This window comes from Argopecten irradians, chromosome 12 (assembly GCF_041381155.1).
Source record: "Argopecten irradians isolate NY chromosome 12, Ai_NY, whole genome shotgun sequence".
Taxonomy (NCBI): domain Eukaryota; kingdom Metazoa; phylum Mollusca; class Bivalvia; order Pectinida; family Pectinidae; genus Argopecten; species Argopecten irradians.
The window spans coordinates 17,660,543-17,686,115 of record NC_091145.1 but is presented as its reverse complement, the minus strand read 5'-3'; the positions used below and the strand labels follow the sequence as shown (position 1 = coordinate 17,686,115).

The following is a 25,573-nucleotide window of genomic DNA, read 5'->3' as shown; positions in this document are numbered from 1 at the left end:
TATTGCTGGGGTCACCCATTAACCTAGTGATGGTTTCAATCTTCTGCTTAGCACCTCTAAAAACCCATGTGTGCCCTAAATCAAAACCAATATAGGTTTGTGCTGGCCGAGCCTCGCTAGTATCACCCTTATATCAAACTGGGACAGATCATATCAAACGCGATATAACTTTTTATAGAACAATAACTCACTCCAATCACCGACCCAGTCATGCAAACCAGGAAAATACACAAGACATATTTCATTCTCTCCCCAGATAATCTACAAAATATTTTTTATTACATTTTGTATGGATGAGTAAATCCCAGTGGAATTTGGATCAAACTGGCCGATAAAATGTTGGTGGAAAAGCTGAACTATGGAAACATTGGGAATGGACAGGAAATATTAGATACTATACAACTTTTTCACATTATGAGGGTGGACTGATAGGGTATGGGGGACAGCAGAAAAAGTATGGTCAGAGGGTAGAGTGACCACTGAGGACAGAGATTGGAGTTACCAGTGTAGTCAAGGGTTGGAATGACCAGTGTGGTCAAGAGCTGAAGTGACCATTGTGGTCAAGGGTTGCCAGAGTGACCAGTGTGGTCAGAGGATGGAGTGACCAGTATGGTCTAGAGTTGACCAGTATTGTTAAGAATTGGGGTGACCAGTATTATCAGAGATTAGAATGACCGATGTGGTCAGGAGTTTAGAGTGACCAGGTATGGTCAAGGGTTGAAGTGACCAATAAGGTTCATGGGTTGGAATGACGTGATTTAAGACTAAGATGGAAGGAATCAAGTGAATTGAAGCTCTGTGTTCACGAGAGCGTGATTTATTCTGATGTTTATAAACAGATTAATAAATTGCAAGCTAAATAAGAAAAACATGGAGAGTAAGTCTCCACCCTGCACGGCTTACAGGTCATTTAACCCTGATAATGTCTGGCCAGTAGCCAGTGGTACTGACCACAGTGCTGACCAATACACATAACTGGGTAGTATCATACCCTTTATAATACCATGTGTAGTATATACTCTTTAGTTTATATATACCCATGTTTATATTGATCAAACTCTAATGTCTAGATATAACCACATGATATTTTAGTTCTGTACAATCAAACCTGCCCTTGAGATCACCTTTGTATAATGACCACCTGCTGAATAAGACCAGACTTTCTTGTGGTCAGAAATGGCCAGTTTCAGCAGAATGTACTTGGCTATAAAGACTATAGGTTCTTTGTCCTGGGATGGTCTTTATAGACAGGTTTTTGTTTCTTTCTCCTGGGAGTGGTTTTTATAGACAGGTTTCTGTTTCTTTGTCCAGGAGTGGTCTTTTTAGACAGGTTTTTATTTCCTGCCCTGGGGTGGTCTTATATAGACAGGTTTTCAACTGTGTTATTAAAAATATATCTTCCAACACCATTCTAAAATTGTTCAAGGTGATTAATTTGCACAACCTGGGATATTTCATAATCGTAAGAATACCTTACAAGTAATTTCACAAGCTGGAGTTCATCAGCCTAAGCATCAGTGTCTGTGTGTACAAAAAAAGTCTACAGAAAAACTCCATCATCCTATCAAAAAATTCTAAAATCTTATCAGCATTATGACATGCATTGCCTTACAAAAACTATGTTTTTAATAATCATATTACACTTAACACATTGATTATTAACTAGATACAGTTAATTGTTTAACTGTAATTATAATTTATTCAAATTCATTAGAATATTCACAAGGCATTAAATAATAAAACTTTTCATTCAGCTCAGCAGGCAATAAAACCTAGCAGAAGACATCTTTAAAATTTAAAGACTGATAACAAATTGATAGTGGGTTAATTAACCTTCAAATAATCAGCTCGATACAATAACAGGATCGTCTTAAGTGTAGGGGGAGACAAGGTTGTGGATTGTCTTACTTAAAGTGTTTGGGGTGACAAGGATAAGCTGTACTCTATGTAGCTACAGATAAACTCTGACATATGTAACCATCAAGGTCGTATCCAATTCATAATTATCTCGAGCTGGTATCAAAAAAAATTTGAAAAAATTCAATAAAAATCCACATTGAGAACATGATAATCTAACCTTTTTAAAATTACTATGCAAATTAAATTCAGGCATGTCAGTAAATGTCTACAGAGTATCTTCATTTGAGGCGAAGTATATCATCTTCAGCATGCAAATCAGGCGAGGTTTGCGGTAGTGCACAAGTCAATGCGAGTGTTCAGTCTAATCAGAACAGGATATGAACTTGATGTAATTGATCACTCTATTGATACAGCAAATCTTAATTATCAAATTCATCATGAATCCAGACAGATTTCTGATCTCGAATATTAATATAATTTCTGAGGTAGATCTACAGTTGATATCTATGTCCGATAGAGAAGTTATCCTCACTAATGCTGTCCGACATTCCCCAGGTTTTTTAATCTGTGAACCTGACAGGTCAAAACCGGTAAAATCAATCACACAATGCGTCGTTATTATATCATTGAATACCGAGTTTTTTCCCCTCGACCTACAGCGAGATTTCAACACACAAGCATAACCGTATCAACTGGTAATGTGTTTGCCATAAGTTGTTTTAGAATTGCTGATATAGTGGTGATGTTGGAACACTGCATGTACGTCAAACCAAAGTTGCAAATCATCTTGCCAGCAACGTTGTTTCACATGGGTGGAAATGGGATCATGAAACTCGTAGGAAAGGTTGTAAGTACATGTAACGTGTAAGCCTTTGGGGTCACCAATGTGCAACATGCTTAGTCAGCCATCTTTTTATACATTGTATCAAGCATGATATCAAAAATATCAAAACCTTAAATTTTCAATATGATATCCCTGCATTGACTACCAACTGATAGTCTTAGCCATTTCTTGATTTCAAGAACACAGAGAGATTTTCAATTCTTCGCAGACACCGGCAACATAATGCAAACCTGTATCTCTCTATGAATCAAAATTTCATTATTTTTAAACATAAACACAAGATGATTGATGACTCATGCCAGACATATCACATTGTTATATATATAGTCCCATGCAATGTGAACCATTACATGCTGTCTCAAATAGAACACAGGGATGATACACCAGGCAGAAAAATACCAAGTCATGCTCTCCAGCTTTAACATGTCAAATACTACCCTGTCAATGGCGAGAAGATTTTTAATCAAACATTTCAACTCAAAGTTGGAGTCACAATCTGTTAACCTTGACCTTTATCAGGCTAATCCCACATTCGACCCATAGCGATTCCGATTTAAACTGTGAGCTCTGACCTATAACAATTATGACCACATCTCTTAATACCTAAAGTTTGACCCCAACATTGACCTTTGAACCAAATTCAGTCCAATCACACCTTTAACCTCTGACCCCTGGCCCTACTTGAATCCAATCACACCAATGACCTCAGCAGACTTTGATATTACCTTTCACCTTTGACCTAACTTACTTAAGTCTAACTATATTGAACCTGATGATACATCTGACTAACAAATATTCATACTTTTGACCTTCTTACTTACAGACAGCTTACGTTTCTTATATAAAACAGACAAAAAGGGTGTATTCTTATGAAAAACAATCAAATGTGCTGAGAGAGCATATTAGCTGCCTCTGCCTCTCATTAGCAGTGTGGAGTTTGGAGCTTGTCCAGTAACATGGTAATGTTTACAGACTGTCCGGGCTACTCATCCTGACCCAGCTGGTCACTGTAGCATACACTTTATACCCAGGTTACTTACACTTGCAGATGATAAAAAAATCAGATTTTAATCTTCATGGGTTTTTAAAGATTATCTGAGGTACTTTATAGATGTTTTCGTGTATATAACAGAAACAGATACAAGATTATCTATTGAAAATTATTAATGAGAAAAAATTATGTAATTTATTTCAAGGGCTAATTTTGCATCTATTACTCTCTTTTTATTCTTTTTTCTGTTGTCTCTGTTTTTATGTCCATCCTCCCTTCTCCTCCCCTCCCCCTCCCAAATCATTTCCCTACCCCAACTTCCCAGCTCATCAACAAACAGATGACAAACATCCGACTTTTCTCTGTAGACCTAGTAGGACTTCTATCATTACTATCCCCTTTATTCCCAATAATGAAGCCCTATTTTGACCTGACAGTTCCATCTGTGTTTGTCACATCAGTAACCATAGCAACACCCTGGTGATAGGCCTACCGCAATATCTCATATCATTACTTGAGTGTTTTTCCTTGCATATCCAAATTACAATTTTCACACAAAGAACTTGTTCCCAGTTATCAACGACCTTGACATCATGACTTAAACATTTCTTCTGTTAAAACACTGTAAACACAAAATGACCTAATGTTACTTTGAAACTGCTGATTTTGCTTCAGTCTAAATGTACTTTTCTTGTTAAATGACCTTGACAAATGACTTTGAAAATCCAACCATCTTTTTATGTTTTTTTTTACATTTGTTTTGTTTCGTGTGAAGACAAAAGACTAAAGTACATGCAAAGGTTAATCCGACTCTTAAGTGATCGTCCTGCCAAGATGTTTGACCATCAAAGCTATCCATTGGCTTGGCCAGTGTCCAAGCCTCTGATTGGCTGTTGTGTCTGCAGCACCTCGCAGACATTGACAATCACATGACCTAGAAATTGGAACAATTCCATGTCGACTGACAAGTGTGGTAATGACCATTAGATGAGGATCTGGCTTAACCCAGACCAGGCGTAGTCCTGATTGGCGTGTAATTGTCCAACAGATAATCCAGTCGACAGATAATCCAGCCCTAACATACAACCGCAACACGAAGATCCAAATCATCACATTATCGCAGAAATAAGCAAAACGTAATCGGAGAAGGCTAACGTAAAAGTTCTACACCCAAACAGAGGTTGTACTTAACTCACCCACATTCTGTAACTTTCTGTGTCAAGGATAATGAACTTCCTACGTTTGTACTTGAGTCTGTCTAGATTGTACATTTCCTTGATGGCAGAAAGTGTAAAACTATATCAATTATCAAAATAGACATCACTTAACCCTCACTAATACATTAACAGCTTCTGTGATCATTATGGATTATGGTGGGAGAAAAAAGATCCAATTTTCTAAAACATTATTACTCAACTTCAGAGTTGATTCTCCATTATTTAGGAAGAAGACGTAAAAACAAATGATAAATTAAGTTTTTCGACATTTGTTTTTGTAAATGTCATGTAATAACCATAGATTTCTAGATATTTTAAATAAATGAATAAAAGTAGAAAATTTTCATAACAGCATTCTCAGTTTGGGATATCAAAGTTCCAACTCCCACAAAAAGCTTCAAGTACTATGTCTAGTATGACAAAGTCTACTTCAAAAGGTTTTAACACTGAACAAGTGTCTAGTGTACACAACTAACTCCATTTGTTATTTAAATGTATTTATATATCAAATTAAGTTTAAGTCACAGTTGAACATAAAAACTGTTGGACCCTTTGTTTTCAAGGTGGAACAGACAAGAACTGAAGAAGTATTTTTTAATGTAAACAGTTTGGGCAGTCTATCGTGGACAGTTCTGAGCTCTAGATGATAGAACCCATCTGATATACAGCGGAGGAAACCATAATTACAGTAAATTATGCATTTAACATCTCCAATGTATGATATATATAATCGCAGTGAAGTTCTTTAATTTATCATCTGGGCTGATTTCAGAGGGAGGCTAGATAGGCCACCTGTAGGCTATCATCAGCTTTCTTTGGCCATTTCCTTCTCTCACTCCACTAAAGCCTCAGCACACGGAATCAGACAATTCCTTACATGTAGTACAATAAGATGTTAATTCCTGCCCACCAAATGGGCCGACTAGCTCAGTACATATCTAACTCTTTCATTAAGCGTAAAATTTGAATCGTGCAATTTGGTAATACAACACACACAGCATGCCTTACAACTCCTACCTTCAAAGTACGTTTGTGCAATGGGTGTACACTTTACGGGAATTAGGATAGCATTCCTCCTCAATTGGTACAGGATTTTTTATAATTTAAAACCTCCTCTGACATCATTTAATGAGCAAAACCAATAGGCATCCCACCGGAGCGACGTCCTTAATCACCACTGGTAAAGACCTTCAGTTTCAGTAAACGTATCGTATATTAATATTGTTTGTCTGTTACCACAGTGTATTCATACATCAAACCTCAACAAGGAAATCTCTACCAAACTACCATGACCTTGGAATACTATTGTGACCTTGACCATGATTTAATGGTGCACATAATTCTTACAATGTTGTTATCGCCCTTGTCAATAAAGATAATGTGTTTTTGAAGAACCTTATAACCAATAGAATATTAAAGGAGCCGGGGCAAAAACAGAAAACTCATTTCAACTAGATCTATCAATGTCAAATTGTTGTTCAGCTAGATAATATTTATCTTTTTGATTATTGTAAATTCCCGCTAACAATTTATTATTTTGCCTGGCCTTTTCGCCTGCGCCTTGATAATGTGGAAATGACTGTCCATCACATCAAAGTAAACACTGAGTGCAGTCACACAAACCCGATGGAATATAGACTAAACAAACGACCTTTTTTGGCAGGTCGATAATAGGTGAAGAGTTAGCAATGTAAGACTTAAGAGAAAATAGAACTGCACATGCATTTGAGGGGGCATTGTTTGGTTTTAGATGTGCAGACTGTTCAAACAGCAGAGATACAGAACAGTCCAGTATACACAGAGCCCTACTTATAGGCCTCTCAAATATAGCTGGTTCCACATCACTGCCAATACTGCAAAACCCATCTGTAGGAACGAAAGTATTTAAATAATACATCTGTGAGATAGATTTGTGGAAATGGAAAGCAAATCACAAGGGACTATGGTGGTATGGATATCCAACCAACCCCCAATCCCCCCACTCCGAATCTTCAGCTACCATAGTGGTAGATATCTTGACCCACGGGGTTAATATCCTGACCCCAGGGTTATCAGCTACTTTAGTAGTAGATATCCCAGTCATCCCAGAATCAATAGCTACTAGTGGTAGATATCCTGACCCCTGGGGTTGATATCCCGACCCCTACGGTCAATAGCTACTAGTGGTAGATATCCTCGAATTCACGAAATCAGTGAATTCCCACTAAAGTCTTCATGAATTCCTGATAACCTTATGATTTTCTTAGTTAATAATCGTAAATCCATATTCAACTTTTCGTATAGATGATTGGTCACCCTTAAATTCAACGTTTGCTCTGAATCATTTACAATACCCGTGTAAACGTTGATAAGAATCTACAAATAAATAATTTCAATTAATAAACTCACATCATTACCATTTTATTTTACTCTAAATTTACGAATTATTACCAGGCACTTGTGTAGACTAATAGGTGTAATACCAGCGCTACAGGTGGGTTACCTGAACCCTAGTGTAATTGATAGCCTACCTGTACCTCATCAATGCACAGGTGGTCCTAGAACAGGTGTCAGATTACCAGCACTATTAAAGAAGAATTAGCTGATCGGGATGCACTAGGACTTCATCACATTAAAACTGATTGCAAGTCTGATAAGAATTATCAATACATTTACACAATAAGCGATACCTATACTCTTATTGATAAAACACCTGTAAAAAAATTGCATGGCTCTCATAGCACTGCAAACCCATTGAAAGCAATCAGATTCCTCTACAGAGGAATATAGATCATTATACTTCTAATTCAGCCTATCAGGAATTATTTACATTTAAATCAACCAATCAAATAATAGATATCTATAAACCAGCCAATCAGAAATGAATATCTATTAGGACATTAACAGAACACCTGAGAAGTGTAAAGGTAGTAAATTACTATACAGGATCGTTAATTCAGTGGAATGTACTCGTCGATGAAGTTATTCTCTGGAAAATATAGTTGAAGTAGCCGTACATCAAATATCTTTCCCATAAGTCAAATAAGGAAATCATTAACGGGGCCGATTTGAGCATCAATTAGTCCAAATTCCTGTCTATTGTTCTGACCTGAATCAAACCCAGATTTTCTGTAGAACCATAGCCCTTAGCCGACTTAGCTGAAGAAGTATTCTCCATCAACTGAGTAACAGAGACCATATTTAGCACTCAAACCCAGATCTCCTGTAGAACCATGGCCTTTAGCCGATGTAGCTGAAGAAGTATTCTCCGTCAACTGAGTAACAGAGACCATATTTAGCACTCAAACCCAGATCTTCTGTAGAACCATGGCCTTTAGCCGACGTAGCTGAAGAAGTATTCTCCGTCAACTGAGTAACAGAGACCATATTTAACACTCAAACCTAGATCATCTGTAACTTTAGTAGAACCATGGCCTTTAGCCGACGTAGCTGAAGAAGTATTCTCCGTCAACTGAGTAACAGAGACCATATTTAACACTCAAACCCTAGATCATCTGTAGAACCATGGCCTTTAGCCGACGTAGCTGAAGAAGTATTCTCCGTCAACTGAGTAACAGAGACCATATTTAGCACTCAAACCCAGATCTTCTGTAGAACCATGGCCTTTAGCCGACGTAGCTGAAGAAGTATTCTCCGTCAACTGAGTAACAGAGACCATATTTAACACTCAAACCTAGATCATCTGTAGAACCATGGCCTTTAGCCGACGTAGCTGAAGAAGTATTCTCCGTCAACTGAGTAACAGAGACCATATTTAGCACTCAAACCCAGATCTTCTGTAGAACCATGGCCTTTAGCCGACGTAGCTGAAGAAGTATTCTCCATCAACTGAGTAACAGAGACCATATTTAACACTCAAACCTAGATCATCTGTAGAACCATGGCCTTTAGCCGGCGTAGCTGAAGAAGTATTCTCTGTCAACTGAGTAACAGAGACCATATTTAACACAATTCATATCTAATAACAAGAAATTATTGAAACCAAACTGTTTTGCAAATTTCCATTATTTGTAAGGGTCTTATTTTTCATTCCAGAATACAAATGGACAAAAATTGAAAAGACAAATGGGAGAATCTGATTCCAGTCCATTTCCTTCTCCTTACATCCGACGGGAGAGTAATAATCATTATAATGTCCTCTTCTATACATGAACCTAGTGCTCTGTCTCTATACCCAATCAAGTGCATGTGTGATGTTGATCAGCATAGTCATACAACGAAAATGCTTCTCAATCCATTAAAGTTATCATGCTACAAATTACCAGGTATAGATTCAAAACAGTGATATACTGAAACTGTTTTCAAATTGTAGTACGAGAAGAGTTTTTCAATTTTTAACAGAAAAGTACGATGAAATTTGTTCAAGTGCATGGTCCCATCCTGATGTCACTCTGTGGTACATTGTCCCAAGAATTACCACTTTTATGCTACGCAGTGTCTGAGTGACATAAATCAGCCGTTGCCGTCATCAAACAAAGTTATTAATTCACAAAATATCTGGGTCATATCAATTCATATTCATATAGGAGTTTCACCCACTCATTGATACACCTGTATTAGGGCAATGAAGCCTTTCATCATACGCTTCTGATGTTCTGACACTTAACTCAATACTTATAAGGTCTGTAATGTACTGACTATGTAGCTATATAGCACACTGGCTATAGCAATACTTCAGGTCTATATAGCTATATAGCACTGCCTATAGCAATACTTCAGGTCTATATAGCTATATAGCACTGTCTATAGCAATACTTCAGGTCTATATAGCTATATAGCACTGCCTATAGCAATACTTCAGGTCTATATAGCTATATAGCTATATAGCACTGTCTATAGCAATACTTCAGGTCTATATAGCTATATAGCACTGCCTATAGCAATACTTCAGGTCTATATAGCTATATAGCACTGCCTATAGCAATACTTCAGGTCTATATAGCTATATAGCACTGTCTATAGCAATACTTCAGGTCTATATAGCTATATAGCACTGCCTATAGCAATACTTCAGGTCTATATAGCTATATAGCACTGCCTATAGCAATACTTCAGGTCTATATAGCTATATAGCACTGACTATAGCAATACTTCAGGTCTATATAGCTATATAGCTATATAGCACTGTCTATAGCAATACTTCAGGTCTATATAGCTATATAGCACTGCCTATAGCAATACTTCAGGTCTATATAGCTATATAGCACTGCCTATAGCAATACTTTCAGGTCTATATAGCTATAAAGCAATGCTTATAGCAATACTTTAGGTCTATATAGCTATATAGCACTGCCTATAGCAATACTTCAGGTCTATATAGCTATATAGCACTGCCTATAGCAATACTTCAGGTCTATATAGCTATATAGCACTGCCTATAGCAATACTTCAGGTCTATATAGCTATATAGCACTGCCTATAGCAATACTTCAGGTCTATATAGCTATATAGCACTGCCTATAGCAATACTTCAGGTCTATATAGCTATATAGCACTGCCTATAGCAATACTTCAGGTCTATATAGCTATATAGCTATATAGCACTGCCTATAGCAATACTTCAGGTCTATATAGCTATATAGCACTGCCTATAGCAATACTTCAGGTCTATATAGCTATATAGCACTGCCTATAGCAATACTTCAGGTCTATATAGCTATATAGCACTGCCTATAGCAATACTTCAGGTCTATATAGCTATATAGCACTGCCTATAGCAATACTTCAGGTCTATATAGCTATATAGCACTGCCTATAGCAATACTTCAGGTCTATATAGCTATATAGCTATATAGCACTGTCTATAGCAATACTTCAGGTCTATATAGCTATATAGCACTGCCTATAGCAATACTTCAGGTCTATATAGCTATATAGCACTGACTATAGCAATACTTCAGGTCTATATAGCTATATAGCTATATAGCACTGCCTATAGCAATACTTCAGGTCTATATAGCTATATAGCATGCCTATAGCAATACTTCAGGTCTATATAGCTATATAGCACTGCCTATAGCAATACTTCAGGTCTATATAGCTATAATATGCATAGCTATAGCAATACTTCAGGTCTATATAGCTATATAGCACTGCCTATAGCAATACTTCAGGTCTATATAGCTATATAGCACTGCCTATAGCAATACTTCAGGTCTATATAGCTATATAGCACTGCCTATAGCAATACTTCAGGTCTATATAGCTATATAGCACTGCCTATAGCAATTATTCAGGTCTATATAGCTATATAGCACTGCCTATAGCAATACTTCAGGTCTCTATATAGCTATATAGCACTGCCTATAGCAATACTTCAGGTCTATATAGCTATATAGCACTGCCTATAGCAATACTTCAGGTCTATATAGCTATATAGCACTGCCTATAGCAATACTTCAGGTCTATATAGCTATATAGCACTGCCTATAGCAATACTTCAGGTCTAGCTATATAGCTATATAGCACTGCCTATAGCAATACTTCAGGTCTATATAGCTATATAGCCTTCAGCTATATAGCTATATAGCATGCTATAGCAATACTTCAGGTCTATATAGCTATATAGCACTGCCTATAGCAATACTTCAGGTCTATATAGCTATATAGCACTGCCTATAGCAATACTTCAGGTCTATATAGCTATATAGCACTGCCTATAGCAATACTTCAGGTCTATATAGCTATATAGCACTGCTATAGCAATACTTCAGGTCTATATAGCTATATAGCACTGCCTATAGCAATACTTCAGGTCTATATAGCTATATAGCACAACCTATAGCAATACTTCAGGTCTATATAGCTCTATGTAGCTATATAGTACATTGCTATAGCAAACTATAGCAATACTTCAGGTCTAAATAGCTATATAGCACTGCCTATAGCAATACTTCAGGTCTATATAGCTATATAGCAATACCTATAGCAATACTTCAGGTCTATATAGCACTATGTAGCTATATAGTACATTGACTTTAACAAACTATAGCAATATTTTAGGCCTATATAGCAATGGTTTTGTAGCTATATAGACACTGAACTAAGTCAATATTCCAGGCCATAATTTAGGTCCATATAGCATTAACTAAAGCCATACTGTTTTCTTTATTTACGTTAGTGTAATTGGTTGTAAACATATTTCATGTTCAAATTAACCCAGATTTCATGGTCAAAATCATAACCAAAATATATCCCATCCGTCAAACATTGAAACACAGTTGGGATTGTTAGCAATTAAACCGTAGTGGCCACTTCCTCCATTGATTAGGAGGGGGTCCATTCTAGCTCCAAGGGGGTGACAGCCTTATAATGGCCCGTATTTGTCAATAGAGTGAGTCATACATCAAAACTAATCCATGTCATGATTAATATATTTTTTTAAGTTAAAAGTATAGGTGTACCTTAGTGTAGTAATTTGTGGTTCTAAGCTTCAGTAATCACAACCACAACTACACAACTTTATATTCACACTGAACACTGCTTGTTCCCTTGTATAAAAAAAATTCATTCAACAAAAAAAAAAGACCAATTTTTTCTTAAACCTGGAAATTGGTCAAATTTTTTATCATATTTCCGACAGTTAAAAAAATATATATATAAATTTAACACCATAATGTCATTTTTATCAACATAAATATTAGTCAACCGGAATATATTGTCAACAGAAAAATATACCACTCTTTTTCTATAGTAAAATTCAATGCATTTGATAGATGAAGTATACGTAGTTTGATGTGTGTGTGTGGTTTGAACTGATATATATGTGAACCTATATACATGTACCAGGTATATACAATGGAGTACCTATAGTATACTCTGTGGTCAGCTGAATTTAATTACCAAGCATATATATATTTATAAATTGGTTTGAGGCCATGAATATAAATAGTGGCTCGAGATACTCTAGCCATACAAACTGACCATCAGTCTGGCGAAGGCCAGAAACCTATCACTGACCATGGTAGGTCAGTCTGAGAAAGTGGTTAATATAAACACATGTGCTCTCGTCCATATGGTACACCTGGCTGCAGCCGAGTTGTAGGCCGTCCAAGTTTACACCTGTTCCCGCCAGTGAGAGACAAGTTATCCACAAGTTATCCTATAGTTATCTTGTGTTATATCACTGACTGATTGGGAGGTAGTCATCTACATTATCACCGTGTGGGCTAATACTACTGCCCCGTGATGATAGACATACTGACACTAAACATCCATTTGATCGTGTTTAACACATCCTTTTGGCAGTTTAGGCCTAATCTGTCTAAACACCTTCCTGTGGCCCTAAAGGGACAGATACTGCCTGTGTGGGTCCTAAGGTGCTACCACTGCCCCTAGTTGGCTTCATATTTTACCATCGAAAGTCTCCTAGGGGCCTTTTCACACCTGGCTCTGACAAGTACTGGACACAACTGAGCCTTCATAGTAAAGAATTTCACTTGACCTTGTCTGACCTTGACCTTAATAAAGAACTAATTGACCTGTAATCGTGTATCGTGCATTCCGATCCCTTTAGAACTTCCCGTTTCATGTAAAGTGACCAACGTGTATGTTAATTGACATAAAAAGTCCCCAAAAATTTCTAACCAAATGTAGTGATCGTAGCAGGCAGGGGTTTCACTATGAGTAACTCTAATTTAAATACTTAAATACTATAGTTAAAGATGGTTCAATTTCATTTTAGTCCTTTTTAAAGTGCCACGAGAAAAAACCAACACCCTATGACCAGTATCTATAGCAACCTGCCCTAAATGGACTTAAAAAACACAATATCTAAATGTGGAGTGCATGCGTTAGATGGTCAGACCTCTTACACACTCAGCCATAGGACCAGATCCGCTAAAAATGTGCAAATAAATTTCATTTAAAGAAATAATGCAGGCTTGCTATAATCAAATATCAATGAAATACAATTATTAATATTTAATCCATGAATGGACTAAAAGTAATATTACCAAGTGAGCACCACTTACTACTGGGCATCTAAACAAAATTCGTAAGAGGCAGGAAAATCTTGTTTTACAAACAGTAAATTCAAACAAGTAAGCCTGATCAAATTTGATTTTACTTGCTGAAGTCAAATCCTTAAAAAGTTTGAATGATAAATATGCAGAAGATTATTTTTTCATCAGTTGAGCTAATTATCAACACTGCGTGTAACTTGACAGGGAAGTTGTCCTTGATGTGTAGCAGTACAATAGCACCGTTTCAGACCACCATAGAAAAACATACAACACAGGGATTTTTTTAGCATTAATGATGACAAGAGATGAGAGAATACAGACATTGTCGTTTATTATATCACCTTACTGACCCAAAATGACCCATTACGCCGGCCACACAAGCTAGACTGACCATTAATAGAGCGCTACGTCCAGCCACAGACTGACTGACTAGGAACTGACCAGACAACATATATTTCACACTTTAGCCCCCTCGAGCTGACACTGGAAATCATCCTGGGGTCATCTTGATCCGGAATTCCGTTAATTACAGGTGAAACTGTAAACTGATTACAGGTAAATTTAATCAGCTTACCTGTCCCTCCCCTGTAAATATAGGTACGATATAGTTATACGACCAGGGCGCAGATAAGTGAGCGGGTGTATGTGATACCTATCTATCTACCTGTACCATATCTCGTTAAAGGGCCAGTGTATCGCAGGTGTCCTCTACACAGGTGAGATATACTACTTGTACACACTACCGTTCCTCGAGTATGGTCAATATTGATATAGTCCATTCAAATTACCACATCAATGTTTTTCAATGATATTTGCTATCGGGAAATACAGTCAATCAAATCAGTAAAAATATTATCGTACACGTCCCAAACGATATTCCATGTTAATCTTTATATTTACACACTGTGTATTGTACCTGAGTAACACAGCTATCAATAATCGCCGTGTTTTGACAGGCCTTGATTTCCTTCCATTCTTACAAGGTTATTTATACGTAATCTTTACATATTATTTGGGTGTGACAGACAGCAGACAATACAGAAGATGGTGATTTATATATTACTGTGTTTTAAAAATTCATTCAAATGTTATTAAAATATTACATGAATTTTTGCTTTATATCTCTGTACATCACACAATGAAGTTTCACACAAACTTAACTAAGAACTCGCCACAGCTATGTAACAGAGATGATTTGATATAAACATAATAACTGCCTCTGCCAGATTTCAAACTTGGGACCTCTGGTTACTACTCTGACGTTCATCCGATTGAGCTAAAGAGAAGTTTTCTCTAGCGGAGCATATATTGCGGCTAGTAATGACCAGGGTTACAGCTACAATGCCATTTTTAGACATTTTGCTTACCTCTGGATATCACAGATTAAACAGCTATTACACAAACTTCACTAAGAACTTTCCATAGCTACAATACCATTTTCAGACTTGATTATGTTCCATAAAATGGAGACATTTTTTAAAACTTCAAAGCACTTTATATACTTGATAAGAAGTTTAAGGTCGATGGGATTAGCGCTATCCGTAAGAAACATGCTAAAAAGATCTGACGAAGATTTTCAGGTATGTATAGGAAACACACACAATTGATGAGTTCTTAAAAAACACATTTACTTCTTATCCCTTATCCAACAAACAGCATAAGTTTCTATTAAAATGATTCACCTTTTAAACTTCAGACTGACAATAAATTATAATCAAAATTGGGGTGATTTTTCACTGCGACACCTCAGGTTAAACATCTCTGACGATTGCCTATGCCATTTATGATGTGATATTGTAGTATCACAATATAAGCTATAAATTAGCTGTAGTATTAAGTGTGACACTGAACACGAGATCTTACACTTAGATACGTGTATAATCACTTCAAACATCATCTTTACCCTCTTATCCCACCCAGAATGTAATCAGCGGTTTTTAACATTACACAAAAAATTCATTTTTGCCTCTTTGTTAGTAATTTTTACTAAATTGTTCAACCTTTTTTTGCATGTATTCAGGTATATGACAATGGTGAACGGCTGTGCAGTGACTTTGGTGAAGCTTAGGGCCATAAATATCAGTTAGGTCTCGGATAGCGTTTGTATGACAAGATGACTACTGTAACAAAGACACTCGGGGAGATGAGCTTTTCACTGTGCTGACAAAACTGACATAAAAAGAAAATAAGAATAGAAAGATGGGACAGAAGTAAATACTGGTGAGAGAGTGAACAACAACAATTGTATATCACTAGCGCTGGATCAGACTGTGTTGTGTACTTAACGTGCTCAGGTGTCTGCTGGGAAACCATCTTCCCTGTCAAATGTGTCACCCACATCACCTATTAGTTCTACCCAGGCTCGAGTACTGACACCCTCCCGCCCCTTAATACAGGGCTAGTGTGCCCTATTACTCTTCAACCCTAACACTGATATCGACCCCTACTTTGATCTGGATGACAGAACTTTTTATAAAGCTCGTGATAAGACAAGTTCAGGCTACATCAAAGTGTCCGTCAAACAGGAAAGGTGCACAAAATGAGCCAGACATAACAAGCTTACATGGAAAAGAAATGGAGACAAAAATACGAATCTGGAATTCAACACCGGGAGGAAAATTCCTTCATCTGCTGGTAAGGATGACATCATGCAATGTACTGGTATTAATGGCAATATAATGACCTTGTCCTTAGGTACACCCAACAAAGGTCATGACCTCTACACAAGAACATGCAACCCGAGGGGCCCCCCAAATAGGATGTAGTCTCCACCACGACCAAGTCTGCTGAATCACTCGGACTACACAATTACATAAAATGTATGCAAAAAGCTCACACAACTGCCCAATTATTCTCTAATAACACCCGAGGACAAAAATGCCGAGAATTCTACCAAAAAATTTTGAAAAAACACTAACAAATGACAAAGTCAATTTCTTTAACATACATATGAAAAAAGAAATCATTACCGCAGGAAGAAAGCTGAAATATATGCATGCTCCAATTCTGACAGATGTGTAAAAGATGTAAAAAAAGTAGTATTTCATAAACTCTATCAAATAATGTAAAGAACACTTGGATAAGGATCTGTGTGAAGCGTACCCTGGACTGGAAATGTTCCGAGCCCCAATGAGAGACTACTACAAGGTGTGATGTGCCCAATGGTTTGTGTAATAAAATAAGTTGAAAGTGTTGGCAGTTGGCCATACCTAGCCCCCTGTCTGACCTGTGTATGTGTAGGTTTACACTGGTTGTAAATGACCCCCACTCTACATGTAAACCTCCTTACATTCAAACTCTAACATTATTACAGACACCCCTCCTTCCCAGTTCACAAAAATAGTTTGGTTTTTCTACTATTTCTGATACTGCATTCTGTTTTTCCTGAGACTGAAACAATTCATTCCTCTTTACCTGAGCCTTAACAAACCAATTTTTCCGGTTTTTTTACGTCTACCTAACCAACTTTCCCACTCCTGAAGTAATATGTCAGCTTTCCAGTCTCCCTGAGCCTTGCCATCTCTCTGAGTCTACTTCCCCATTCTTTGAGCCTATTGACACCATAGTTACATCTCCCATGATTTGCCATGTCTTGTATTAATCCATTTACCCCTGAAGTTTCATAATGGACTGGTCTAGTCTTTGATTTAGAAGAGTCTAAATGTGTCATTAGGGGGGAATGAGTTAAGCCCCCTCCTTACATTGGACCATTTTGCAACTATTTTGGGCCAAGAAATTTCTATATCAATAAGCTGTTGAATACAAAATTCAACAATTTTTCAAAGTAACCTTTTTCAACTGATATACAATTAACGTGTATTTCCAACAAAACATTAGACATAAATGGCAATTTTTGCAATAAGCATTGGGATTTCTTTTCAAGGTATATCAGTCATCACCATGTTTAAACCAAAACCTTTAAAACCCCTGACCTTGAGAGATCTGGGCCTACGTTACTCAATTACACCAGGAAGGGTGTGGCAGTTTTAGGTACCAATTATTGTCAGTGGTCCTCTCTTGATCTCATTACCTCAAATACAAAACAACAACACCGTAATATCCCGTAAACAGTCTACAACCACAGAAACTCACCATTTAAACATTTTCAGCATTCTTTATTCTGCCAAATCCTTCACAAAGTTCTGCCTTCATCAAATTGATACTTCATGGTTTCAATTCACATTTCTATAAAAAGACTTGGATCAAAGTTTTATCGTTACAGAGATCTGCAGCAGCTCGAGGAGATATATTTTGGTCTGTCCTGGTCAATATGCTACTATAAACAAACCACTCATTACTACTCTTGAACAGTTTCCCATGCACCGCCGTTACTCATCGCCTCAATTACCACAATATACACTTCCCAACACTGCAAAAATAGCAACTCTCTCTTTGTACAATTAATGAAATATTTTTCTCATCATCAAGTCACAAAAATAAACGCATATAAAAACCAGCTTCAAGTTGGCACCAATAAATGCTGATACATCTAATTTCTTTTAAAGCTGCATCGACATACTGCACATCCCATGTGGAGAAAAACGAGTTTATCTCTCGTAATAATCTCGCCATTCTTGGTTGGAGATCCACCTGAGATAGCTAGAGAGCTAGCTCCTTGTGTACCTACAGCGACAGATGAGTACAATGACCAAGTTCTGCCTGGCAGTCTCTGCCTCCCGACACATGTGGGCTCTCTCTTCCATCTAACCTGCACTATCTTCTACTCAAAAAGGGATTAACAATAATCTCGCATAATTAGCGGTAATTGACCCTGAAGATAGCAGCCATTTAATACTGATCAGATAGACATGTCACTGACAAGATCTGCAGCCCGACAGGTCCCATCACCTTTCTGTGGGATCTGTCTGGTATCCCTGTAACGCCTAGACCATACAGTCCTATGTATGTCACTTTCTCTGGTCTACAGCCCTATGATGTTCTGTTGCCCCCTCCCTATCACCCTCCCCCCACAAATTACAAATATACGTTAGTCTAAGGTTCTATATGTGTTGCCCCCACTCTACCCTCACCCTCCTCCCCAATAACAAATTATGTCACTATCTATTATAGATGAACGTAAGTAAAATGGAGAAAATCATTAACTATGTGTATAAACAGAAAAGTATTATCACATTCAAATTTCAATTAATTCCTCCAAATAACTTTTCAATTTTAATGATTAGCAGGGTATAAGATAATTTTGATAAGTAAGCTGAATCAAGAGAACCTTGATCCTATTGTGTAATCCCAGGTAAAATGGGCTCCACTGAGTCAGGGTCAAGTCTATGCTGAAATTACAGCCACTGTAACAGTTACAGTCAAGGCTTCCTAGTTAGGACTCCCACTGAGTCAGGGTCAAGTCTACGCTGAAATTACAGCCGCTGTAACAGTTACAGTCAAGGCTTCCTAGTTAGGACTCCCTCTGAGTCAGGGTCAAGTCTATGCTGAATTACAGCCACTGTAACAGTTACAGTCAAGGCTTCCTAGTTAGGACTCCCTCTGAGTCAGGGTCAAGTCTACGCTGAATTACAGCCACTGTAACAGTACAGTCAAGGCTTCCTAGTTAGGACTCCCTCTGAGTCAGGGTCAAGTCTATGCTGAATTACAGCCACTGTAACAGTTACAGTCAAGGCTTCCTAGTTAGGACTCCCTCTGAGTCAGGGTCAAGTCTACGCTGAATTACAGCCACTGTAACAGTTACAGTCAAGGCTTCCTAGTTAGGACTCCCTCTGAGTCAGGGTCAAGTCTATGCTGAATTACAGCCACTGTAACAGTTACAGTCAAGGCTTCCTAGTTAGGACTCCCTCTGAGTCAGGGTCAAGTCTATGCTGAATTACAGCCACTGTAACAGTACAGTCAAGGCTTCCTAGTTAGGACTCCCTCTGAGTCGGTCAAGTCTATGCTGAATTACAGCCACTGTAACAGTGTTCTAGTTAGGACTCCCTTGATCAGGGTCAAGTCTATGCTGAATTACAGCCACTGTAACAGTACAGTCAAGGCTTCCTAGTTAGGACTCCCTCTGAGTCAGGGTCAAGTCAGCTGAATTACAGCCACTGTAACAGTTACAGTCAAGGCTTCCTAGTTAGGACTCCCTCTGAGTCAGGGTCAAGTCTACGCTGAATTACAGCCACTGTAACAGTTACAATCAAGGCTTCCTAGCTAGGGCTCCCTCTGAGCCAGGGTAAAATCAATGCCTGTAAACTAAAGCTACTATAATATCTACAGCTACTGTAACATCTACAGCCACTGTAATTTCAAGGCTTGTAATTCCAGGGTCCAATGAGATCATGAGCTTACCAACATGTAAATAGCCAACTAATGCCAGAAGTCGTGAGACAATACCAGGGTCATTATGGTCAAACAATAGCCATGAACCATCTGGTGTAGAACATTGGTCAGTAATGACCAGTTAATGGTCAGCATCTGTCCTTGTACATGTAACACTATATTATCATAGGATCTGTACAGAACAGTATGGTCTAAGGAAGGGGGGGGGGGGAGGTCAAAGTGCTAAACAGTCCAGTAAGTCAATAGAAGCAAGATAAGGCTTGCAAACATTTTCATGGACATAGAGAATCTTCAGCATACCATTCTCATTGATATTCCTTTCTTAAATGAAAATATTTTCAAAAGAAAGCATTTCCCAGTGAGATTTTTACTTATGTGTAGGAAGTTTCTATCAGCAAATGAAGAAACACTATAGGCAAGCATATTTAAAACTTAAAATACTAGGTAACAAAGCTCTAAACTTGGAATACTTAGGTAATGAAGCTCTAAACTTGGAATACTAGACAAGCAGATCTAAAACTTAAAATACTTGACAAACACATATAAATCTTGAGGAGAAAATTTGAGATTTTTAGAATGACATACCTTGTTTAAGTAATGACATTTTCTGTACAAAGGCCAAGACTTTATACAAATGATAAGCCAATGTACAGTCAACGAAACAATGGAGCGATGAACAAATCTATGTCCTGAAATTCCTCATAAACACATTACACCACAGATAAGTTTGTTAACCATGCCTATCATTACATGTACTGAACAATTATTAATTGGATAAAGGTATACACAGTATCCATATACAAACAATTTTTTAATTGATTTGTGACCAGTTACAAGGGCTTACATGGTCCACTAGATAACAGGAGAGATAACAGCAGGGACCTAACATAATGGAATGCTAATGAGCTGTTGATAGGACTGATAATATCTGTACATAGCACCAGGGGAGAGGTCTGCAGGGAGGCTGGGAGGTCAATTAATTTCTCCTCCTTAGGAGAGGGAGTTACAGACAATAAACCCACCTGGAAACGATGTCAAATGTCTGGATCAAACTTTGATGGCCAGACATAATGAGCCGCCATAAATCTCCTGATATCTGATTAAAATTCCACAACTGTCGACAGCAAAACAGAGCCATAAGATATCATTTAAATTAGGGCTGATTGGTTATTATGGGGACTAGTGGGGCCTGATAAGATGTTAGACAGAGCTGTGGACAAAGACAATAGGATGTGGGGCCGCATGTGACAGAAACAAGCGGGTCACCTTAACATGGCCCGCCCATCTCACAAACTGGTACCCTCTAACACACATGTGCCACTAACTGAATAATGGAGTACTAATCGGAGTATGTCAGTGGTTCAGAGTGTCTCGAAACCTATCTAATACATCTTAGTACCAAGTGCCACTACAACACCATACAATGAACACAGAGAAATTCTACAATAGATTTAGCCAAAATATTGTAATGTAATGAAGCATTCAATGAGTATGCCCGCGTCTCAATGTTAACAGCAGTCCCGACAAACAAGTGCCTGTACCATTCGACATTTTTGTTGTCATTGGCTTGTGTTTGATGTTCGAGACGGACTACCATTCCAGCGTATTATACTTCAAACATCTGCAGTTACCCATAGTGATCAGCCACCTTGTCGACGAGGCAGTAAAGACAATGAACTCATCCCCTTAAACACACATAACATTCCATATACATTTCTCAAATAATACCTACAAATGTCTCGAGATTTCTTTTGAACATGTCCCAAAATGAAATCATCCGTGATTGCCCTGACAATAGGGTATGTGTGCTGGTCATGGAGATAAGGTATAAATTTGGGTTTAATTGATGACTTCAATCTAAGCTGATACTTTAGTTGTTCAGATCAATCTTTAGACTCTGTCAGACTCAATAAAAAATATCCAGGTCTACAGAATGTTTCTCTCTCACACGCACTCCATACTGCTACACACGACTATACCTTTAAAGTGGTTGTAAATGTCTTCTCAATACCCAATATGTTGTTATAAAATCAAGCCACCTTTTAAGGACACTCAATCTTTAACAGGTCATTCGCTGAAACTTTTTATCACCATTTCATTGTAACATAAAGTTTAAAATTAACTATGATACTGGACATCGATAAAACTAACCACAGTCCAAAGAAAATGTTCATTTGAAATCCTCCAAAGATGTGTCTTATCAGAACTTTCTAAGGAATGTGGTCAATTAAAAGACGTAACCTTACGTTTACACCTTCATGCATTCTACAGGGTGCTGACAAGATAATATGATATTGAGAAGAGAATGTTTGGATTTCAGAGATGACCCGACTGTCGCCATGGACGGGGAAACACAACAGCTATATGTAGATCTCATGGCCAGCCACATTCTGGAGTTATGAGTTAGGGCTCCTCTATCCGACTTGGTAATTGTTAATGTCTAAGGTAATTACTGGTCTGATCAACATCGTGTTACATACAACTATGTACGAATGTGACCCTGACTTGCACAACACCCACTGTGCTATAGTATTGCAGTGATGTAGCCAGCGGTACATGTACTGCAATCTCATCATTTGTTATATAAAGGAAACAATGTATAGTATACATGTCTTACAACAAACATACAATTTATATATCTACAAACAGTATTACAATGTACATCCATGTATAACGATGTACATGTATACAAAATGATGTAATATACACTTTGATTAATGTTCATCCACATATAACAATGTATATTAAATAATGATATCTACATAGAACAAATGTACAACAAAGTACATTTATGTATAACACATCCACATATAACAATGTATATTAAATAATGATATCTACATAGAACAAATGTACAACAAAGTACATTTATGTATAACAATGTATATTTACAACATGATGATGTACATGATGATCAATATACATCTACTGAGCACATTGTTCAACAATGTATAGCAATGTACATTTGAGTATAAGTATGTACATTTTATGCAAAACAATATGAAGAACAATGTATATCTTTATATAACAAAGTTCATCAATACATCATTGTGTTTCAATATCCTAATTTTACGAATCAACTGAATAAGTCTTCCACATCAATCCATTATAATACATGATGTTGTGACTTGCTTAAATTTGACAAATCCCAGCGAAACTTAGTCGGTTAAAGTGACTTAACACCTTAAGATTTAAATCAATTACTCAGAACTAGATACATATCCCAGATTTGATCTTAAACTGTCGAGAATACCTCTAGGTGATATCAAACAAAATCAATGACACATATGTTTTTAAAAGTCTATGTGTAAATGTCGAGGGTAATTTGACCTGATCAGGAAATACACGATATTGTGTGTATTATTTATCTATAGGTTCAAAATGACCTATATCTCGTGGCCAAAACTGACCAATATCCACTGTAACTAATAAGTAAATGACCAGCCAAGTCCAGTGAATCACTTGGTGGACAGTGGTCAATATCTTTATAATTCAGACCACACAACAACTGGGACACTGACCCGACATTATAGACTTACAAACACAATCAATTCCTACCTAAGGTGTATTTAAAGTTCACTCGGACTCTCCAGCGATAATGCAATTGCTTCATGAATATTTTGCACCTAAACATCAAAGAAAATTCTGTTTTACCAATTAACCATTTTCACCTTTTAGATTTAAGTCAAATTAACAGAATCAATCAAATTTTCTCTTGTCACCAAATGAGCCTGTTTGGAAAACGGAAGAAAAAATAAAAAATCTTTTTGTGACCAGAATTTTTCAATTTCATTATTTATGTGCCTTTTTTCTGTCCCACGGTATGAACTGTTTGTGTTTCTTAATGGAGTCTGATAGCGTCCAGGTTCGATCTACCATGGGTCACTAATCGTAAACTTACTGAACTTAATACTGAATATGCTGAAGGGTTACACAGAGTGCATTTACAATAACAAAATCATCAGTAAAATAATGCTAATGGAAATCTAACGGCCTAATAAGAGTGATAACACTACCTAGTAATTAGCTAAAAATGATGAACGAGCACCTTCCTAATATGGTCTGACAACTTGATAACATGTATTTAATATTGATATTTATGCAGACGTTGTTAGCTGTATTTTCCAATTACTAATTTATAAACATGATAAATTTGATGAGGTTGGAAAATACAAAATTTGTGACTTGATTAAAATACACATATACTGCTATAAGAACAGCCTGGGATATTAAAACAGCTGTTAGCTCTTACAATTGGTTTGTTCATAAATGTGTTTTTCCTACATTCTATGGATGAATTATGTGGTGACAAAGATGTGAATGCTGGAGAAGTACTTGGTAAACATTTCGCCCAATACCTCCATTTTGTGGTTGATACCCAATAACTGTGGTCAATCGCTGACAAAGTGCTGTGCCTGTTAGTGCGTTGGGTCACTGTGGTCATTTCTAACACAACTGAGTCTGTCACAAGGACTACAGGTATGTGTGGTCAGTTCTGATACAATATGGAGTCTGTCCATGTGGTCAGTTCCACTTAATACTTTAATAGAGACAGACTTTGGGCAGATGATGGAGGCATGTACAGACTAGTACCAGCCATCACTTCTCACAAATGGTGTTAGAATCACTTATTGCTAGTAAACAGATTTTTATCCTGCAATGGACAACTGACCAATCATGCTTAGAAAAGTCGATGCAGTGTACAGCTGACCAATCGTGCTAGTCACTGCAATGAACAGCTGACCAATCGTGCTAGTCACAGATTTTATCTCCATCATAATACATTAATGGCAGTTGACCTTTTCCCAGTTCATTTTTAATAATTAATTTTTTTATTTTTGGATTATAATTAGTATAAATTCAGGAAAGGTCTCTATTTCTACATCATTTTGCAAAGAAAACTGATTAAATACAAGCAATATTTTCAAAAGAAAACACAAAATATTGACAATTTGTATAAAATTTCGAAATACGTTATAAACCTAAGTGTATTTATGATTTATGACGCTTTTTACTTTTACGCCAAAGACTATAAGAGATCACACTCACGCCAAACACATTAATGATCAGATATCCTGAACGATTCATGGTTGACTACACTGTACCTAGCCGCACACCCCGTGGTGTAGGACATTGTGTGAGCCATCAAAATGGCTTTTAATTCGCCAAACAATCACAGTTTATGAGATTTGTATTACCCTATTAAGATAGGTATTGTGGAAACATCCATATTGGAACACATAGACCATTTACATGGGGGAGGCTTCAGGGGAAGGTATCTGTATGGGTCCAAAAAACATACTGCGGCATGTTAATGATATTTTTTACAAAATCCAATTAAACTGTATTAAATATTGTCAAAAGAAATCAAATACCATCATTCCATCTCTTTTGATCTTAAATTTGTTTT

The 25,573-nt window shown here is 37.1% G+C and overlaps 1 protein-coding gene across 1 annotated transcript in view; it reads right to left on the bottom strand.

Moving 5' to 3' along the window:
• LOC138304716 (A disintegrin and metalloproteinase with thrombospondin motifs 9-like) overlaps positions 1-25,573 on the bottom strand; it is a 151,441-nt gene that overhangs the window by 118,174 nt on the left and 7,694 nt on the right. The window lies entirely within an intron of this gene.